Source organism: Tamandua tetradactyla, chromosome 4 (genome assembly GCF_023851605.1).
Source record: "Tamandua tetradactyla isolate mTamTet1 chromosome 4, mTamTet1.pri, whole genome shotgun sequence".
In the NCBI taxonomy this organism is placed as follows: Eukaryota; Metazoa; Chordata; class Mammalia; order Pilosa; family Myrmecophagidae; genus Tamandua; species Tamandua tetradactyla.
Genome location: NC_135330.1, coordinates 84986825 through 85008957, shown reverse-complemented (window position 1 = coordinate 85008957; position 22133 = coordinate 84986825). Strand labels below are relative to the sequence as shown.

The following is a 22133-nucleotide window of genomic DNA, read 5'->3' as shown; positions in this document are numbered from 1 at the left end:
TGGAACTTCAAAGACAATAACTAGAATAATTTTATTGACTTTAGAAATTAAATCAACAAATATGGTCATTTAAAAAACCATCATAGGTATTTTATTGTCATTTGCAGTTAATATAAAAATTTATATTTTATTTAGATTTAGATTCTGCATCCTTGGAAATATATAGCATCTACCTTTCCCAATGTCATTAATACATATTGAGGATAAATGGAGAAATTCAGGAGAGGAATGCCACAGCACTGATCTCTTATATACTACTGCTAGTATAAAGTAGAGTGAAAAAGAATTGCTTTTCCTTGAGAACATTCCACACTTGCTTTTTCAGGAGTATGCTCTTAGATGAAGGAGTTCTGGCTGCATTGTTAATAGGCCTCAAATGGTTCACTATAACAGAACTACCAGTGATTAACTTTTAAGGGAATAAATGCTCATCGCGAAGTAAAACAGACCTGTTGCAGGTAATAGAAATAATTTAGGCAAAATGCATTTGATTTTAGATTGTAAAGAGTAAGTCTCAGAAAAGAATGAATATTTGTAAGATTTTTTTTCCTTCTGTTAGATTATACTTGGGTAGTTACAGCATGTATATAGATAATATATTCCCGTTACTCTTATGTGCTTTTCAAAGAAAAAAAAAAGAGTTGTGTTTTGGAGAAACTGATGACAGTAATTTTTACAGATAAAAATGTGCTGACGAGCATTCTGTGATGAAATATTGGTCAGTATGATGAGAATTGATTTGGCTTGTATGTTTAAACATTGAATTTGGTTAAATTTATCTTAATATCTATCAAAAGGACTCTTTTTTTTTTTTTTTACATGGGCAGGCACCGGGAATCGAACCCGGGTCCTCTGGCATGACAGGCAAGCATTCTTGCCTGCGGAGCCACCGTGGCCCGTCCTATCAAAAGGACTCTTGGTGGTGATTCTTTTGATAGGTCTTGAACTCATTCTGGTGAGTGTAAGAAGTACTTGCTGTAACTGAGGTGGCCGTCAGTCGTTTGCCCTATGAGGTCATTAGTGATAATGTGAAAAAACAGGAAGGAAGCGTGCCTTTGTACTACCCTTGGGTTGGTTCAGTGCCCGTGCAGCCCTCTTATTCTGAGCACCTTTTACACGATGCCTCATTGCTGGCTGATTGTGTCTCCTCCCGAGACTGAATCCTGAGGGCTGGTCCTTCTTTCATTCTGTATCACCAATCAATGTCTTGTAGTGGTATATAAGAGATCAGTACTGTAGTATTCCCCTTTTGAAGTTTTTCATTTATCCTCGGAATATTTTAGTGACATTGGGAAGAGTCGCTCTTACAATTCATAAGCTAAGCCACTGAAGTCTTCAGAAAGAAAGTTAAGTAACCTGCCCAAGGATGTAACGAAACGGACATCTTCCACTGTTGCTTTACTCATGCTGTTGCTTCTTGGAGGCAGTTTTTTGTTTTGTTTAGGTTGTCGAGATTTTAAAAGAACATATGAAATGATGCACTTCGTTAGAGGGAGAAATGGGTTTGTCGTGCACATCTCGTCTGCATCTTTGCTGTTTTCTCTGGAATGTCCTGTTCTTTCCCCCTTATCCCCAACTTACAAATCCTTTAATGCTCAGCTCACGTTTATAAAACTTCTGATGATTGATGCCAACATTGCCGTCTGCTGTAGCTGGACACTTACAGTTTATATTGGTGGTCTCCAAAGCAGGTCTGCTGGGCAATCCATCACCTCTGGCCTGTGTGCTGTTAGTTAGTCGTCGTCTTTTAGGCTCAGCTTGTTTATATTTAGCCATACAACTAATATTTTTTTTAACCATTTTTCTTTGTATCTCAGTTTCCTTTGGGGGCCATTTTCCCTTTTTCTGATGAACGTATTTAAAATTCTTTTGGTGAAGGGTTGTCAAACTTTTCTTCGAAAATTTGGAAATGTATTTTGTCCTTATTTTTTTTAAACTTTTAAAATTGTTTAATATAACATATATACAAAGCAAAGAAAGAAAAAAGTGGTAGTTTTCAAAGCACTCTTCAACGCGTAGTTACAGGGCAGATCCTATTTTGCCCTTATTCTTGAAGGATAGCTTTACTCATCGTATAGTTTAGGATGCTGGCTATCCTTTCACTGCTCAGAAAGTAGTATTCTACTGTCTGCTGACTTTCATTGTTTCTCTCTTCAGAAGTCAGCTGTCAGTTGGTAGGTGATCTTTTCTGTCTCTTCAAGATTGTCTCTTTTTCTTTGGTTTCTCCAGTTTCATTGTAATATATTAGGTGTATTTTTTTTTATCCTACTTGCTTCCTATGTCTGTGAATTCATATTTTCAATCAGTTCTGGAAACTTAACTATATTCTTTACATATGACATTACTTCAGGCCTCTCTCCTGTTTCTCTTTGGGACACAAATTAAATTATGTTAGAGTTTAACATTCATTTCCCCCCCCCCCCCCCAGGCTTCATTGTTTCTCTGTACTGCAAGCTGCATAATTTGTTTAGGTCTGTCTTCTGTGGATTCATATCTTTCATAAGTTCTGGAAGGCTTTTAACCATTTTGCCTTTGAATATCGCCTTACCTCTTTTCTAGCTAGTGTTTCTTTCTGATATTCTGATTAGATATGTTAGATTTTCTCATTACATCTTCCATATGTCTTAACCTCTCTTTTTTTCCTATTTCATTGTTTTTCTGTACTCCAATCTATACTTTCTCCATTCTGCAATCTGTAGTACAACATGTACAATTTAATAATCAAGATTTATTTATTTACGTATTCTCAAACACAGTGTGTTATGGATCACCTGGGAAGATTGCTTCAAAGGCACACTCCCTATTTCTGGATCTTCCCACCCCATATCCCTGCTCAGTTTCGCTCGTTTCAGGTCCCAGGATCTGTTTCCACACTCCCGAGATAATTCTGATGAAGGTATCCTCTGACTTGGTGTTCTAGTTTGCTAGCTGCTGGAATGCAACACACCAGAGACAGATTGGCTTTTAATAAAAGGGGATTTATTTTGTTGGTTCTTCAGAGGAAAGGCAGCTAACTTTCCACTGAGGTTCTTTCTTACGTGGAAGGCACAGGATGGTCTCTGCTGGTCTTCTCTCCAGGCCCCTGGGTTCCAACAACTTTCCCCGGGGTGATCTCTTTCTCCATCTCCAAGGGCCTGGGCTGAGCTGCAAGTGCTGAGATGAGGAATGCCAAGCTGCTAGACTGTGCTACATTGCGTTCTCTCATTTAAGCACAAGCCAATTAAGTTAAACGTCACTCATTGCAGCAGACACGCCTCCTAGCGGCCTGCAGATGTAATTAGCAACAGATGAGATTCACCTACCATTGGCTCATGTCCACAGCAACAGAACTAGGTGCTTTCACCTGGCCAAGTTGACAACTGAATCTAACTACCACATGTCCACCCCTTGTCAACTTGGCAGCTACTCACATCACCTTAAACAGGTGCAAAATATTCTCTTCTGGCTGTGGACCTGTGAATCTCAAAATAAGTCCGGTGCCAATATGCAAAGGAGGATAGTCAAAGGATACAGATTTTCATTTCCATAGGGAGAAATTGGAAGGAAGATCTGCAGACAAACACCATTGGATTTCCAAGTCTGAAAGTCATTTATCCTTCGGCTGTAGAAAGCGGCAGTCCCACCCCTTCCAAGGGCCTATGCAGTGGCCGGCCTCTTTCCAAATCAACCACGGGGAATATCGAGGAGACCACCTCTGGGCTCCTCTCTCTCCAGGCATCAGGGCCACCCCTGGGCTCTCTGCCATTTCTGGGGCGCACGCTCAACCCCTCCACATGGTGGCAGCCAGGCTCTCCTAGTCCCCCAAGGAGCGTGCTACGCCTTTTCCAAGGCCCGAGGCTGCACAACTATTCCACTGCAATGAGAGGGGAGACTCATCCTCGCCCTTCAGGGTAAACTCACCCTCTCCACACATACAGGTGGGTCCACTCTCCTGGCCGAGGTTTCTTGGCTTCAGACCCGAACTTCCATGGTTCTCACTCTGCAAACTCCAATCTCTCCCTTTTGTGTCCTCCTTTGTCAAGATTGGCGGTGGTTTCATTTACACCAACAGTCTCTTCAAGCCCCCCAGGACTTCTCCATCAATCTCTTCACAGTTCCTCCCAAGTCTTCCCCTTAGCCATCCAAAACACAGTTCCAACAGATCTGGCATTTGCAAACCGCAGCAGCACCCCACTCTCCGGTACCAACTCTGTTCTAGTTTGCTAGCTGCTGGAATGCAACACACCAGAGACGGATTGGCTTTTAATAAAAGGGGATTTATTTTGTTGGTTCTTCAGAGGAAAGGCAGCTAACTTTCCACTGAGGTTCTTTCTTAAAACGTGGAAGGCACAGGATGGTCTCTGCTGGTCTTCTCTCCAGGCCCCTGGGTTCCAACAACTTTCCCCGGGGTGATCTCTTTCTCCATCTCCAAGGGCCTGGGCTGAGCTGCAAGTGCTGAGATGAGGAATGCCAAGCTGCTAGACTGTGCTACATTGCGTTCTCTCATTTAAGCACAAGCCAATTAAGTTAAACGTCACTCATTGCAGCAGACACGCCTCCTAGTGGCCTGCAGATGTAATTAGCAACAGATGAGATTCACCTATCATTGGCTCATGTCCACAGCAACAGAACTAGGTGCTTTCACCTGGCCAAGTTGACAACTGAATCTAACTACCACACTTGGGTAGAAAAATACTGTTTTGTTTGATGAAGATAATTACATTGAATGCGTCTCATCTTTAGATGAAAATAGAAAGGATTATAGGTTGATGGTTATATTTTAGGATGTGGGATGAGAAAAAATGATGAATCTTTCCTTTCAGTGGATGATGATAGCAGTAAAAAATACCAGGAATTGTCTTACTTGTAGATAATAAGGAACCAATGTGTGTTATCTGATAGTTTACGGAGGGGGTAACAAAAAGAAATTCCATGTTCTTCCATTTCCTTCCCCCAGCTTTTTATGGTTAACTGTGTTGGGAGGGGAGTGGCCACAAGAATGTTCACCATATGGTGCCTTTGATTACAGGCTGACTCTTTCTTCCAACAAAGTATTATTTAATACTGTGTACCACCATGTTCGTTAACTTCAGGTGGTAAACAAATACAAGCTGAGAAACAGTCCAAAGTTTAGGTGAATTACCTGTAAAGGATATAGTAACAAGTTTATTTTAAATCATTAGAGAATGGCCGCTTTTCCTTGGAATCAGTGGTCGTGCTTTCACAATTTGAAATGAGGGTTTGCTCTTATTTTCTTTCTAGTCCCTTCATCTCAGTTGAGGATGATTGGCCTACCAGGGCAGATGAAACCTGTTCTCTGCTCTGGAGGGACTCAGTGCCTGAGAAGGAATATAGACAGATGAGCATAGTACAAAGTGATCCGAGCACAGAATAATAAAGGAGCGGGAGGCAGGTGGGCGTGCTCAAGAAAGGTTCCTAGCCTTTGAACCAAGACTTCAGAGACGAATGCCTCCTTTGGCGGGTAGCTCTGGGGACAGTTGAGTCTTTGGGAAGGGGAGGATATTGGGCTGAAGGAGTCTTCTGCAGAGGCCCTGAGTGTGGAGTTGAGCAGGACCCCATGGTAGGGGACAGCGTTTAGGGAGAAACATGGGCAGGAGAGTAGGCCAGGCTTTCCTTGCACACCTTACCAAGAATTGATCCTGGAGGTCGTGGTAGCCCCTGTAGCAGTTGAGGAGAGGGCAGCATGATTAGATTTGCATTCTGTGTATTTTTATTCAGAGTCTTTCACACCATGCAGCACATCCAAAGCGTAAAATCAGTGGCTCACAATATCATCACTGATCATTTTTAGAACATTTGCATCACCCCAGATAAAAAAAAATAAAAAGAAGGCAAACCACATATCCTGTACCCCTCCCTCTTATTGACCACTAGTATTGTAATCTACCTGATACTTTTTTTATCCCTTATCCCCCCCCATTATTTATTTATTTTTCATCCTTATCTGTTTATCTGTCCATACCCTGGGTAAAGGGAGCATCAGCCACAAGGTTTTCCCAATCACACAGTCACATTGTAAAAGCTATATCGTTATACAGTCATCTTCCGAAAACAAGGCTACTATTTTAGGTACTTCCTAACACAGCTCTACAGTTTTAGGTACTTCCCTCCAGCCACTCCAATACACCATAAACTAAAAAAGGATATCTGTATAATGCATAAGAATAATCTCCAGGATAACCTTTCGACTCTGAAATCTCTCAGCTGCTGAAACTTTTATCCCATTTCTCTCTTCCCCCTTTTGGTCGAGAAGGCTTTCTCAGTCCCATGATGCTGGGTCCTGATGAATCCCGGGAGTCAGGTCCCACGTTTCCAGGGACATTTACACCCCTGGGATTCATGTCCCACATAGCAGAGAGGGCAGTGTGTTCACCTGCTGAGTAGGCTTAGAGAAGGAAGCCGTATCTGAGCAGCAAAAGAGGTTTTCTGGGGGTAACTCTTCGGCATAAGTGTCAGTAGGCTTAACTTCACCTTTGCAGGAATGGCGAGCCCCAAGATCGAGAGGTTAGCCTATTGAAGTTATCCCCACAGGAAATGGTGTCCCCTGCGAGTAATATCAGGAATTCCCCAGATGGGGAAGTTTAATATTTCCTCTTTTCTCCCTTGTCTCCCAAGGGGGCTTTGCAAATACTTTATTCTCTGCCCGAATTTCTCTGAGATATATTGGGGCATCACACTAATCTGTTCAAACCAACAAAATTTTATGCCCTATTCAAGATTCCATTGTAACTATGGTGTTTAAGTAAATGGACCATACAAGTTAAATTAGGTAATGTGCTGCCCAAAATATAAATTTTATACCAAATGAATGTCTCTCCCCTTGGTCTTGTGCAGAGGTTGAAGTTTGAAAATATGGGCCATATCGTCTTTACCGTGTATTCTGATTTACAGTAGTCCTATCCATATCAGCTTCATTCATATCTCTAGTTGAAGTCTGATCAGACTTCAACTTTTTATCAGTTGCGGTATAGGTTAATGCTGGGTTTCATAACTTCAGAGCTTTAACTCTGAGTCTCAGGTATCACGCAAACATAACCCAGAGTTACAGGGAACTGCTGGGTTACGCACAGATAAGTCTGCATCTCAGAATCTAGAAATGGCAGTTACAATTCTGGAATAGATGTCACTGCTCTAAAGAGCTTACAAGCTAGGAACCTTTACAGTAGGCCCCAACCTGAGAACCCATGTTTTTAACTTCAGTTTTCCGAGTTTGTATATTATAGTTAGTCCGTATGAGTGAGGCATGATAATATTTGTCTTTTTGCTTTTGACGCTTCATCCAACATATCGTCCCCAAGGTCCATTCATGTAGTTGTACGGCTCACAAGTTTATTCCTCCTTGTAGCTGCTCACTAGTCTGTTGTGTTTACACCACAGCTCTGCCATTCCACTCCTGAGTCGATGTTCACTTAGGCCGCCTCCATCCATTGCAGGTCAGGAACACTGCTACTGTAAACACCAGTGTGCAAATGTCCATTCCTGTCCCCGTTCTCAGGTCCTCCCGGTACACACTGGGCAGTGGGGCTGCAGGGTCATATGGCCTCCCCACCCCAGCCTCCTGTGGACCCCCACACTGCCCTCCACGGGGCTGCACCCCGCAGCTTCCCTACCTCGGTCATTGGGTACATCTCTTTCTCCACATTTTTGCCAGCACTTGTGTCTCTGTTCAGTTTTTGTTTGTTTGTTTTTGGCATGGGCAGGCTTTGGGAATCCAACCCGGGTCTCTAGCATGGATCTGTTCAGTTTTGAACAGCTTTATTCATACATTATACAATCCAACCTAAGTAGATAATCAGTGGTTCTCAGTATAATAAAAGTCATGCCTTTGCCAGCACAATCTATATGAGGACACATGAAAGAGCTGTTAATATAGTAGTTATAAAAACTTTATTTTTGGTCTGTTGGGCGAAAGGGTTTGTAAAGGGGGAGCTGTCATTCCTAGTTAGTAAAGAATTCATAATGAGAAAATTTCACACTGAAACCCCATACTCATATGAGCGTAATTCGCTGTGAGGTTAAAGAAGCCTATAAAACCCAAAAATCACTTACTGGAGTAGAAATTAGAGCTTCTCTAGATAAAGGGAACAATAGGATGATATAAAGGGGCCAGGAGAAGAATTTAGCCAATGCTGGGACTGGTAATTCATTTCTTTTAATGATATTCTGTCTTTGTGATTTAATTACTGGCGAGTAGTTGCTTTTGGGGAGAGGATGTTGAGCTGCTGCTTTTTTCTGATTTACATTTATATTTCTATCATTGCCTCTTATGCTAGTGAATGGATTCTGATTTATTTCTCCAGAATAGAGAACAGTTTATACCTTTTGTCTGCAGACTACCAGGAAGAGTTTACTGCTTGCAGAGCTCAACATTGATTTGTTGACTTGTCCTTACACTTTATGATTTAAGTTTTAAATACTGCATTATTTATAGAGAGAAGTAAATCTTTCCATCCCATTATTTCTAGGAGCTTTACGAACAGTAGAGCACGTGAAAGACAACGTCACCGCATCCGTTGAAGAAGGGAAAGAGAATGTTCTTCGTGTTTCTGAGTAAGCGCTTTTGTGTCTTTGTTCTCAGTACTGAACAACATGTTTAAAATAGCCACGTTTAAAAGCTGTATGTTTCTTTTACTTGCTAATTAGGTCGCTTTTCCTAAACAGTAGTATCCTTTTCTCCATCATTCTGAGAGAATCGTACCCAAAGACTTATTAGCAATTTTTTTTTTTGGCATGGGCAGGCCCCAGGAATCGAACCTGGGTCTCCGGCATGGCAGGCGAGAACTCTGCCACTGCGCCACCATGGCCGGTCTTTTATTAGCAGTCTCAACTGATTCCATTTGTAGTCTGTTTGAGAATGTACAGAAGATTTATTTGCAAGGCTTTTAAAAAAATTTTTTTATTAATTTTTTTAAATACAAAAAAACACCAAATAAATGCAAACATTCCTATTTTGATCATCCTGTTCTATATATGTATAACCAGTAATTCACAATATCATCGCGTAGTTGCATATTCATCATGATCATTTATTAGAACATTTGCATCAATTCAGAAAAAAATAAAAAGACAAACAGAAGAAATAAAACGAAAACAGAAAAAAAAATTATAGATGCCATACCCCTTTCCCCTCCCTTTCATTGAACACTAGCATTTCAAACAAATTTATTTTAACATTTGTTCCCCCTATAATTTATTTTTATTCCATATGTTCTACTCATTTGTTGACGAGGTAGATAAAAGGAGCATCAGACACCAGGTTTTCACAATCACGCAGTCACATCATGAAAGCTATATCATTATACAATCTTCTTCAAGAAACATGGCTACTGGAACACAGCTCTACATTTTCAGGCAGTTCCTTCCAGCCTCTCCGTTATATCTTAGATAACAAGGTGATATCTACTTAATGCGTAAGAATAACCTCCAGGATAACCTCTCGACTCTGTTTGGAATCTCTCAGCCATTGACACTTTTGTCTCATTTCACTCTTCCCCTTTTTCGTCAAGAAGGTTTTCTCACTCCCTTAATACTGAGTCTCAGCTCATTCTAGGATTTCTGTCCCACATTGCCAGGAAGGTCCACACCCCTGGAGTCATGTCCCACGTAGAGAGGGGAAAGGTGATGAGTTTGCTTGTTGTGTTGGCTGGAGAGAAAGGCCACATCTGAGCAACAAAAGAGGTTCTCTTGGGGGTGACTCTTATGCCTAATTTTAAGTAGGCTTGACCTATCCTTTGTAGGGTTTTCATATGACAAACCCCAAGACTGGGGGCTCAGTCTGTAGCTTTGATTGTCTGCACTGCTTGTGAGAATATCAAGAATTCAAATTGGAGAGGTTGAATTTTCCCCCGTTCTCACCGTTCCTAAAACAAACAAAAAAAATCAGTGAGTGGAAGAAATTGCTAATTTAAAATACAGTACAATACCATCTCTCAACACATTATAAAGTTTTACTAACTTGACTCAATCTTGACTCCTTAATTTAACTACGATGGAGAACTGGTACCTAGATATAGGCTTCAAAATCACACTCCAACAGTGACAGAGAAAAGTATGAGCCTGGAAAACAAGAAAGTACTCAAAAGATAATTGAGATATGTGAAAAAGACACTCAAAAAAGACATAGAAGCCACCTTGGAGGGGCTCCCGTGGTTAAACAGGGCAACTCAAGCCAGAATAAATCAATTGTGCTGGTAAATAACCATAAAATGGAATACTATTCAGCCATTAAGAGGCATGAACTACTCTTCCAGGCAACTAGATCAGTAACTCTTGAAAGTATTAACCTAGGTCCAAAACAATACAAATGAAATGATTCAATGTATATGAAATTCTAGAAAAAACAAAACAATACCAACAGAGAGCAGATCAGTGGCTACTTGGGGCCAGGGGTGGGGAAAAGGGATTGACTGAAAAGGGATTGACATCAATGTGGTGGCACTTATACAATGATATAATCTGTCAATCAACTTAAATACTTAAAATCAGTGAATTTTTACTATTTTAAAATTACAACTTATGTGTGAGACTAAAGCAAAAAATGTTAATTTGGTACAAAATTTATATTTTGACTAGTGCATTTCCTAATATAACTTATGTAGGTAGCTTGGTTGAACACTATAAGTACGTGGAACCTTGGGTAGGACATGAGATTTTGTTGGTTTGTCCAGTGTGATGCCCCGGTGCATCCCAGAGAGATTTGATCAGTGAGTGGAAAAGTATTAGCAAGTTCCTAGCTGATGCTGATGGTGCCAGTCCAAGAACCATTGAGTCATGTAGCCTTCCTGTGTGTCTGGCACTCTGAAATACAGTGAGTATATTAAAATGAAAAGAAGTCCCCCTGCCCTCAGATTGCTCATGATAGGGTTGTGGGGACAGACAAGTAAATATACAATGTGAAGGATACGGTGATATGTGGAAGTAAAGGTTGTTATGAGAATACATCGAAGGGTTGTCTAACTTAGAATGAGGCCAGAGACTGTGGGTATATGTAAGACCCAGAGGACCCTCTGTCAAGGATTTAATCCTGAGTCAAGTTAAAAAAAATTAGAAAGTAGTAACAAATAGAAAAATGAGCTGAAATAATGCTTTGCATGACACTGGTAGATGAAGTCTTCAGTGTTGCTATTAAGAATTTTTTGATCAAATATTTTAAAACAAGCTTTTGCTTGTAGAGATAGGACAGCGTATGTCTGATTAGTTACATTGCAGATATAAAATATTCCCTTCCTTTGCTAGTTTTTTTCTACTCATCTTCAGCTGTTTCCAAGATGGCAATTAGAGAAAAATGTTTATCATATGTGATTTTATTTTTTTGCAAAAACTGCTAGAAATTTCATATATGTCAGAATGCAGGCAAGACTGGACAAGAGTCAGAAGAGTCAGATCTGGTGAGAGAAGCACTGGGTTAGGCGTGTACCGAGCACGCCCGTGAGCAGGACCAGCTGTTTCACTGCACCTGTGGGCGAGGTGGAGACTCTGAGACAGAGGAGGAGGAGTGGGAGGCTGTGGACCTGGGCAGGGGTGGACATACTCTCCCTTGAGAGTGAGGAGCTAGGGCAAGAGTTGATTAGGAGTATATTTGAAGTTGGTTTGTGACCTGGATGAGTCTTTTTGCCCAGCAAATGGAAGAATGAATATGATGAGTGCTGCACTATTTTAGAGAAAACTCAGAATTGCACTCATGAAGTTGTGTGTTGGTGACCTGTTAATGAGGCCTCCTGGCCTACGTGGTGACCTCAGCGTAACAGGTGGACACCTTAAAGGATTAAGGACTGTTGGCCGCAGCTATGACCCTAAGGAATGTTAAAGTAAAACGAGAGAGAGACTGGGATCAGGGGATCCGGAGACATCAGTCTTCAGACAAGTTTATTTTCAGCCAAGTACAAAATTATATACTAGCAAGAAAGGTGATCAAGGTTGTTTGCATGCAAAAGCTAAACAATGCAAAAACAAGTTCAAGGAGGTAAATACTTTTAACGCTAGGATGTTGATTTCCCTTAAGCAAGTCTCTTCCACGCCTCATTGTGCTTTATCTGCATATCTCAGCTTCTACTGAAGTTCCAGATCCTGAAAGCTCAAGTCTGCATTTCCTCACAGACTTGTGTTTTCAAGCTTTAGGTTAAACAATAACCTTTTTAACTCCTACGAAGGACCTGACTTCTAGGGCTCCTAGTCCATCCAATTCTATTTTTGTAATGAAAAGAACATGTCTATATCAATGTAGAGTGTTTCATTTTAAATAGCTATATTCCCTCCAACAAAGAGAGCAGAAATCAAGTAGAAATTGTAAGTAGAATGCTCACACTTTAAAAATATGTAGTGCAGTGTGTTTTCACTGAAGATGAGTTGTTAATGGAAATTATTCATAATATTTTTTATTGTCCTGTCCATAATATATTTAATTAACAATGAAAGCTTGTAACCTTATGTAGGAGCAAGGGTTAAAACAAGACCCACAGACATGACTTCCAGGGGTGTGGATCTTCCTGGCAGTGTGGGACAGAAATCCTAGAATGAGCTGAGACTCAGCATCAAGGGCTTGAGAAAACCTTCTCGACCAAAAGGGGGAAAAGTGAAATGAGACAAAGTGTTAATGGCTGAGAGATTCCAAACAGGGTCGAGAGGTTATCCTGGAGGTTATTTTTACGCGTTGAGTAGATATCACCTTTTTAATCAAGATGTAATGGAGAGGCTGGAGGGAACTGCCTGAAAATGTAGAGCTGTGTTCCAGTAGCCATGTTTCTTGAGGATGATTGAATAATGATATAGCTTTCACAGGGTGACTGTGTGATTGTGAAAACCTTTTGTCTGATGCTTCTTTTATCTACCTTGTCAACAAACGAGTAGAACATATGGAATAAAAATAAATAATAGGGAGAACAAATGCTAAAGTAAATTTAGTTTGAAATGCTAGTGATCAGTGAAAGCGAGGGGTAAGGGGTATGGTAGGTATAATCTTTTTTTTCTTTTCTGTGTTCGTTTTATTTCTTCTTCTATTGTCTTTTTATTTCTTTTTCTGAATTAATGCAAATGTTCTAAGAAATGATGAATATGCAACTAAGTGATGATATTGTGAATTACTGATTTTATATGCTGATGTTTTACTTGGTTTGTTAATTTTTTAATCAATAAATAAATTAAAAAAAAAACAAAACAAGACTCACAGAATTTGTTGGGAGCAGCTGGCATTAGGGTGGTGGTGGGGGAGGCGGCAGTAAACTGTGGAGATGGTTATGTAGAGCAGTCTGGGAGGAATAGAATGTTTACCCCAAATGGTTCTGTTAAGTATGAAGGAAGAGAGCACGGAAAAATAAGCATTCTCTTCCCTCAGGAAATGCATGCATGCCTTTCGTCACCCTGCAGTATATAGGCTGGATCTGGTTAAGAATAAAATTGTCTGTTGTCTGTTGTCGCTGATCTTCAGACCCCCTGATCCTGTCTCTTTGTCGTCATTCCTTAATATCCTTCTTGCTGCGTTCCATAGGAAGCACATCTGGCACCCAACATGGGGTGCGAAGAAGAAGAAGACTCCGAAACAATATTGAGGAACCAAGGAAAAGTCTCCGTTAGAGGGACGTGTGTCCAGCTGATAGAAGAGGACTCAGGTCATATTGGTAAAGTAAGCCATATTGGTAAAGTCAGCATTTTCCTTGTAGCATCAGGGTAACAGGTGATCATAACAGGTGGCTGGAGGAGTATGTTTGTGTGTTAAAAACATTGTTAAAAACTACAGGGGTCTCAATGAAGACTTCAGAGTCACTAGAGCTCTTTTCTTAGGTACAGAAGCATTGTTATTGGTTTCAGCCTTAAGGCCATGTTTTAAATCTTAAGCAATGGAAATTGATTATGAAGGCTTTGCAGTGAGTATAACAAAACAGGGAAGATATTACTGTTTCTATTTGGTCATTGTGTTCAGTCAGGCAATGAACCACCTAGCCCTCGCTTTTCTCTTAAACTCTGTGTTGTATTTTTTCTCAATCTCCCACTGCCCCTTCTGACCATGTTTGGACAATTGCTTGGGCTGGACTCGGCAATTGGTGTCCAGACAGGGATCTGATAGGGGAACTCTTAAAGCATAAAGTGAGGAGACGCTCCAGGGACGTCCACTACAAATACTACAAAGAGCTAATAAGAGCTGCAAATGGGTAAGGAGCGAATTGGAGATATTTTCAGCTAGGTCTAAAACGTGGGGTATTGAGGTTCAGCAAAAAGGAACCTCTATAAATCTATGCTGTCCACTAGAGGCACAAAATTTTCTCAGTCTCAATTAGAAACTTTTCTTGTCATATACAGGAATGTTGCCCATGGTTTTCCAGAGAAAATACAGTTAATCCTCAAACTTGGGCAAAAGTAGGAGAACAATTAAGAAACAGATATGAGACACTTAATCTTAAACAATCGCCAGTATGTACTTTTTCTCAGCTATCCAAATATATAATTGAGCCCACTGCTAACATAACACTCCAACCCATACCTTTAACTTGGAAAACAGATGAGCCTTTGTGGGTTGAGCAGTGGCCCTTATCTATAGAAAAATTAAAGGCTCTAACTCAGTTCAAGAAAAGTTTAAAGCGGGACATATAGAAGAATCTCACAGTCGCTGGAATTCTCCAGCATTTATTATAAAAAAGAAATCAGGAAAATGGAGAATGTTAACTGATTTGATAAAAGTTAATGCTGTAATTCAACCTATGGAGTCATTGCAACCTGGCTTGCCCACACCAGTTATAATTCCTAAAAACTGCTCTATTATTATAATAGATTTTAAAAATTGCTTCTTTACCATACCTTTAGCAGAGCAAGATAAAGAAAAATTAATTTCTGAGCTTGTTTTTAATGAGCTGCTTTTATATAAAAATTCATATACACCTGAGTCAGAAAATATTCAGTAGGAACAATGCCATGCCAAACAAAAATCAGTACTCATTAAATTCCTATGGAATTGTAACAGGTTGGTTCCCTAAGGGGTATGCGATTCAGGATTGTAGTTCTGACTCAAAGTGTTCTGTTAAGTTACCTTGGTTTAACCTAAATAATTATTCTACTGAAATTTATACCAATGCTACAAATAAAATCTTGTGACAAGGAATGGGAATCGTAGCCCCATCTCCTTTTGTTAACTTAGATCCTCAACAAACAGCAATTTGGAAACTGGCCATGAGTTTAGCTCCTATTCATATTTGAAAAAGAAATTTATTTTCAGAACTTTAAAACTGAAAATTCTTGTTAAAACTATGTATTGATGTTTCAACTATGCATTAACTAAAATATTTTAAGTATTTAACATTATTCAAACAAATTTAATTTTGATGGTAATTATATGTGGCAAAATATTTGTTTAAAATAATGACTTAAGTATGAAAAATATAAAAGATGTATTTTTATTAATAGGAAAAAGAGAATAGTTTTATCCTAAGATGAAATGAATAACTGTTACAAAATGAGAAAAATGTAGGACAAAGCGAGAATAGTTTTATCCTAAGATGAAATGAATAACTGTTACAAAATGAGAAAAATGTAGGACAAAGCCTGAACTAATATAATAATTGCTGAGGATTTGTAAAAATGGAAATTATAGTCAAAATCAAGAAAGATTTAATGAGTCTAAAATGACAGCGTTTTCTTGGACTCTTAGCCTGTTCTAATGAAAACATAAAAATTTTTTTCTAGATAATCAGTGTAAAAAGCAAAGAGTGTGTTTTATCAAAATAACTTATGTTAACTTTTATCATGTCGTTATCTGTATAAAAAATACTGATTTTCTCCTGGGTATCATTATACTGGCAAAAAACTTTCTTTTCTTGCCCCAAACCAGGTGGCTTAATCTATTAATCTAAGTAATATTGCTGTAAATGAATCTATTACTGGGTAATAATATTCATGTCATTTAAATACCTAAATTCCTTTAAGCCAAAATATCTTAATGCTTTGTCCAGTGTTTATATAAACTACATATGTATAAACTAAATTTATCCCAAAATAACCATGGCTTATGTTGGGAGCAGGTCACATTCGAGGGCTGAATGCAAGGAAAAAATATACCTGTGGAGTCTGTTCTGTTCACCTGATGTTGCCATTACACGCAGGACCTTGGTAAGAAACAGTTCAAATGCGCAGTCTAGCTGGGAGCACTGGCTAATCCTCCCAGAGGAGGTGTACTTTAATAAAGATAGCTAGGTCCCAGGAAGCGCCTCTTGGTCCCTAGCCAGTTCCCAGAGGACCCAACTGGGCCCAGTCATGCAAGCAAATTGGAATTTGGCCGCTATTGTGGAAAATATCATAAAAACTTCATGCAATAAATTTAAAATTACCAAAAACACACAGCCAATTATAAAGAATCCTCATTCCTGCATTCCTTTTCAATCAATCCAATGAATTCATTTAAAAAATCTGGTCGTTTACTATGGGTACACGTCACTATTGACACTTACTCCACTTTCGTTTTTGCTACCTGCCACTTTAGGGATTCCTAATTATGTGTTACAGAACTTGTTTGATATTTTATAAGGAGATTCTGATTTATTAAGCAAGAGGCAGTTAACAGCTGTGGCTGAACAAGAATTACAATTAATTGAACAACGCATTCAAGAAGGACAGCTTGTTCAAATAGATCTAGAAAAACGTGTTGATTTTATTATTTTCTTTACCTTGCAATTTCCCACAGGCCTATTTTGGCAAGATGGTGTTTTAGAATGGATTTTTTTTTTTTTTTTACCAAACAATCAACAAAAACGTTTAAATACATATCTGCAAAAAATTCATTTCTTAAATAGCCAAAGGTCACCAAAGATATTATCAAAATAGTAATGGGCAGGCTGCGTATGCCACCCCAGGGGAAAACAAAAGTTGGAAAACACCTTATACCTCAGCCCAGCGCACTGAATTAGCAGCTGTAATTCAAGTATTGCAGAATTTTCCACAATCTCTTAATATTATTTCTGATTCTGAATATGTCTGCCAAACAGTTATATTGAAACAGTGTCTTTGTTTGAAGGAAATGAATTATCCCGAATGTTTTTACATTTATAAACATTAGACAGAAGTCGAATTAAACCCCTTTTTATCATGCATATAAGAGCTCATACTAGTCTTAAAGGTCTTTGCCATTACAAAATCAGCAAACAGATACTATTGTGGGGGTAATTCAAGATTCCATGATATTTCACAAATTGACTCATATTAATAGCAAAAGGTTGTGAAAGAAATTTCCATCTTTATCTAAACAGCACGCTCAGGACATTGTTTGGACTTGTCCAACCTGTGGACCTTTAAATGCACTCCCATTTGCATCAGGGGTTAATCCTTGAGGTCAAAAGCAAATAAATTATGGTGAATGGATGTTGCTCATATTTCACATTTTGGTAAAATGCAATATGTACATGTTATCATAGACACCTTTTCTCATTTTATCTGCGCTACCGCACAACCTGGAGAACGTTTCTGCCATGTTCGATCACATTTACTTAATGTTTTTGCTGTTATGGGATGCCCTCTGTCTATAAAAACACACAATGGCCCCGCTTGTACAGGGAAGCAATTTTGTAAATTTTGTACTGTTTTTCATATTACTCATATCACAGGAATTCCACATAATCCCTCTGGGCAAGGAATTATTGAACAAGCAAACTGGATGCTAAAGTCTATGCTAATGAAACAAAAAGGGGGAGATGATGATCAGGAGGATGGTGATGTGAAAATAAGTACACCTAAAGGTCAATTAGCAAAAGCACTGTTTACTTTAAATTTTTAAAACATTTCTGATAATTCATCACAGACTCCTACAGAACGACATTTTAGTAATTTGGAAAATAAAAATGATACAACCCAAACAGAACTGCAGCTGCAGCCGATCTATCAGAAAGATGTTAAGGATGAGTTATGGAAATCAGGCATGATAAAGGTGTGGGGTAGGGGATTTGCTCTTGTCATCGCAGGTGACGGAACCTTGGTTTGATTTCCCATGAAGAGAATAAAACCCAGACATGTCGACTCTGATGAAAATAACTAAATGGGTAATGTACATTATAGGACATATAACTTTAATTGCTGAAGGACAGGGACATAATTATACTTACTGAATTTATATTCCTAACCTACCTCTGCTGCAGGCCCTAACATGCAGATCCAACTTTACCAAAATATCCGAATACTAGTTTAGGATTCCCAGGTACAGTAGATTCAAGGCTTCCAAAACTACTTAAGGAAGAAGAAAAATGGTATCAAATTTAACTCTTCCATTTTTTAGAAAGACCCATATACATAAGTAATGAATTACAGGGTATAACAATAAATAATTGAACTACATGGTTTAAGATCAAGAGTGATTCTTATAATTACCTGTGTGTATATCCCTCTTTTAACTCTATGGAATCAAATGATACTTGCCTTTTAGATGGGAGAGAAAGTTGGAATGGATGGCAGTTATGTCATATGGATCGAGCAGTTATCATAATTAATGATTCCTATGGAATTGTAAGAGATGAGGCCAGTGTGGGGCCTCCCATCTCTAACTCGGTGATAACTGAGACTATATGGCAAGCTAATCAGAGTTTAATACATAGAGGACGATTTGTGCCAAATCCATGGGACGATAAATACAACATTAGAGAAATTTATAGAAAATTTTCCTAGGACTGGGACCAATTTTTATAGCGAATTCTAGTAACTATAACTTCTCTTTAAATAGCAGCCATAAACACTGTATTGCAAATATGTACTAGAGATCCATACGTATTTGTTAAAAGTCATATGCATAAGAAATCAAACTTTTAATTGTGAGAATTGTTCTCTATTCACTTGTCTCCAAGCATTTATGTTGCAGAAAAATAAGATGATTATAGCGGCAAGGAGAAGAAAAGGTATTTGACTGCCAGTGCAGATATCAAGATCTTGGCAGTCCTCTCCAGAAACACAAATCCTGATCCATTTGGCAAAAGAATATCTGAAAAGGATTAAGAGACTAATTGGACTCACTATTGCAGCTGTCATTGGAATCATTGAAATTATCACTGTGGTTGCGGTTGCTGGAACTGCATTGTATTGAACTATACAGATGCAGCATTGTGTTAGAGAATGGCATAAAAATGCCAGTGAACTGTGTCTATCTCATATTGATGAGCAAATTAATAATAGACTAAATGATATAGAGACAGCATTGGTTCATATTGGAGATCAAATGTATAATTTAAATTTTAAAAATTTATTAAAATTAAGGACAAACAAAAACATTAACATATCATTCCATTTTCCATATATAATCAGTAATTCTCAATATCATCACATAGTTGCATATTCATCATTTCTTAGAATATTTTCATCAATTCAGAAAAAGAAATAAAAAGGCAACAGAAAAAGAAATAAAATGGTAACAGAGAAAAAAAAAGATTATACATACCATACCCCTTACCCCTTGCTTTCACTGATCACTAGCATTTCAAACTAAATTTAACATTTATTCCCCCTATTATTTATTTTTATTCCATATGTTCTACTTGTCTGTTGACAAGGTAGATAAAAGGAGCATCAGGCACAATGTTTTCACAATCACACAGTCACATTGTAAAGCTATATCATTATACAATCATCTTCAAGAAACATGGCTACTGGAACACAGTTCTACATTTTCAGGTAGTTCACTCCAGCCTCTCCATTACATCTTGAATAACAAGGTGATATCTACTTAATGGGTAAGAATAACCTCCAGGACAACCTCTTGACTCTGTTTGGAATCTCTCAGCCATTGACACTTTGTCTCATTTCACTCTTCCCCCTTTTATAGCAAATTCTAGTAACTATGACTAGAATTATGCTGAGTCCTGATGCTGTGTCCCAGCTCATTCTGGGATTTCTGTCCCACATTGCCAGGAAGGTCCACACCCCTGGGAGTCATGTCCCACATAGATGGGGGAGGGTGGTGAGTTTGTTGTGTTGGCTGGAGAGAGAGGCCACATCTGAACAACAAAAGAGGTTCTCTTGGGGGTGACTGTTAGGCCTAATTTTAAGTAGGCTTGACCTATCCTTTGTTGGGTTAAGTTTCATATGAACAAACCCCAAGATTGGGGCTCAACCTATAGCTTTGATTGTCTGCACTGCTTGTGAGAATATCAAGAATTCAACTTGGGGAAGTTGAATTTCCCCCCTTTCTCACCATTCCCCAAAGGGACTTTGCAAATACTTTTTTATTCACTATTCAAATCACTCTGGGATTTATCAGGGCATCACTCTGGACAAACCAACAAAATCTCATGTCCTACTCAAGGTTCCATGTACTTAATGGTGTTCAATTAAGCTGTCTACATAAGTTATATTAGGAAAATGCAGTAGTCAAAATATAAATTTTGTGCCAAATAAACATTTTTTGCTTTGGTCTCACACATAAGGTAAAATTCTAAAATATTAATTACCATCTATTTTCAGCACTCTGCAGTAATGACATTCCTTTGTTCTTCCTCATGCACAAACATTCTTTAAATTTGTACATTTAGTCACCATCACTGTACACTCTAGGCATTCCTAGATTATACCATCTCAGTCTTTATCATCTTTCTGATTTCATTTGTGCCCCCAGCCCTCCTCCCTCTATCATGCTCACATTCAGCCTCATTCAGTGTTCCAACATCATTGTATTACAATTAGGTAGTACTGTGTTGTCCATTTCTGAGTTTTTACATTCAGTCCCATTGCACAGTCTGTATCCCTTCAACTCCAATTACCCAACATCTTACCCTATTTCTATCTCCTGATGGTCTCTGTTACCAGTGAAATTCTCCAAGTTTATTCACTAATGTCACTTCATATCAGTGAGACCATACAGTATTTGTCCTTTTGTTTCTGGCTAATCAAAGTGAGGGATTCTTAATCCTCCCACTTCATTCTTCTTTTTGTAGGATGCCTTTAGCTATTCGGGGTCTGTTTTCCTTCCAGAATAATTTGATAATTTGCTTTTCTAAGTCTTCAAAGTAGGTTGCTGGAATTTTTTTATTGGTACTGAGTTGAATCTGTAGATCAATTTGGGTAAAACTGACATTTAAACTATATTTAGTCTTCCTATCCATGAGTAGGGAATGTCCTTCCACCTATTTAGATCTTTGCTTTCTTTTGGCACGTTATGTAGTTTTCTGTGTACAAGTCCTTTATGCCCCTAGTTAAGTTCATCCTGAGTACTTAATTCTTTTAGTTGCTATTTTGAATGGAAGTTTTTAAACTCACCCCTCAGGTCATTCCTTGCATATAGAAACATTACTGATTTTTGCACATTAATTTTATATCCCACCACCTTGCAGAATTTGTTCATTAGCTCAAGTACCTTTCTTGAAGATTTCTCAGGTTGCAAATAATGAAAGTCTTACTTCCTGCTTTCCAATTTGGATGGCTTTTATTCCTTTTTCCTTTCTGATTGCTCTAGGTAGAACTTCTAGTCCAATGTTGAATAATAGTGGTGACAGTGGACATCTTTGTCTCAATCCCCATCTTAGGGGGAAAGCCTTCAGTCTCTCTCCATTGAGTACAATGCTGGCTGTCAGTTTTTCATATATGCCCTTTGTCATCCTGAGGAAGTTATCTTTGATTCCTATCTTTTGAAGTGTTTTATCAGAAAAGGATGTTGAATTTTATCAAGCTTTCTCAGCATCAATCGAGATGATCATGTGATTTTCCCTTTTGTTTTGTTAATGTGCTATATTACATTAATTTATTTTCTTGTGTCGAACCAGCCCTGCATTCCTGGTATAAAAGAACCCCACTTGGTCCTAGTGTATAATTCTTTTAGTGTGTTGTTGGATTTACTGGTATTTTGTTGAGAATTTTTGCATCTATGTTAATTAGGGAGATTGGCCTGTAGTTTTCCTTTCTTGTAGCATTCTTACCCAATTTTGGTATTAAAGTGATGTTAGCTTCATAAAGTGAGTTAGATAATGTTCGTTTTTCCTCGATTTTTTGGAAAAGTTTGAGCAGAATTGGTGTTAGTTCTTTTTGTAATGTTTGATAAAGTTTGCTTGTGAAACCATCTGGCCCTTGGCTTTTCTTTGTAGGAAGATCTTTGATGATTGATTGAGTCTCTTTACATGTGGTTTGTTTGTTGAGATCTTCTATTTCTTCCCGATTCAGAGTAGGTTGTGTGTTTCCAGGAATTTGTC

The 22133-nt window shown here is 38.6% G+C and overlaps 1 protein-coding gene across 1 annotated transcript in view; it reads left to right on the top strand.

Moving 5' to 3' along the window:
- PDCD2 (programmed cell death 2) overlaps nucleotides 1-22133 on the top strand; it is a 73190-nt gene that overhangs the window by 2682 nt on the left and 48375 nt on the right. The window contains exons 2-3 of the mRNA XM_077157966.1: nucleotides 8466-8550; nucleotides 13484-13618. The gene's annotated coding sequence lies outside the window, so the exon portion shown is untranslated. The remainder of the gene's footprint in view (nucleotides 1-8465; nucleotides 8551-13483; nucleotides 13619-22133) is intronic.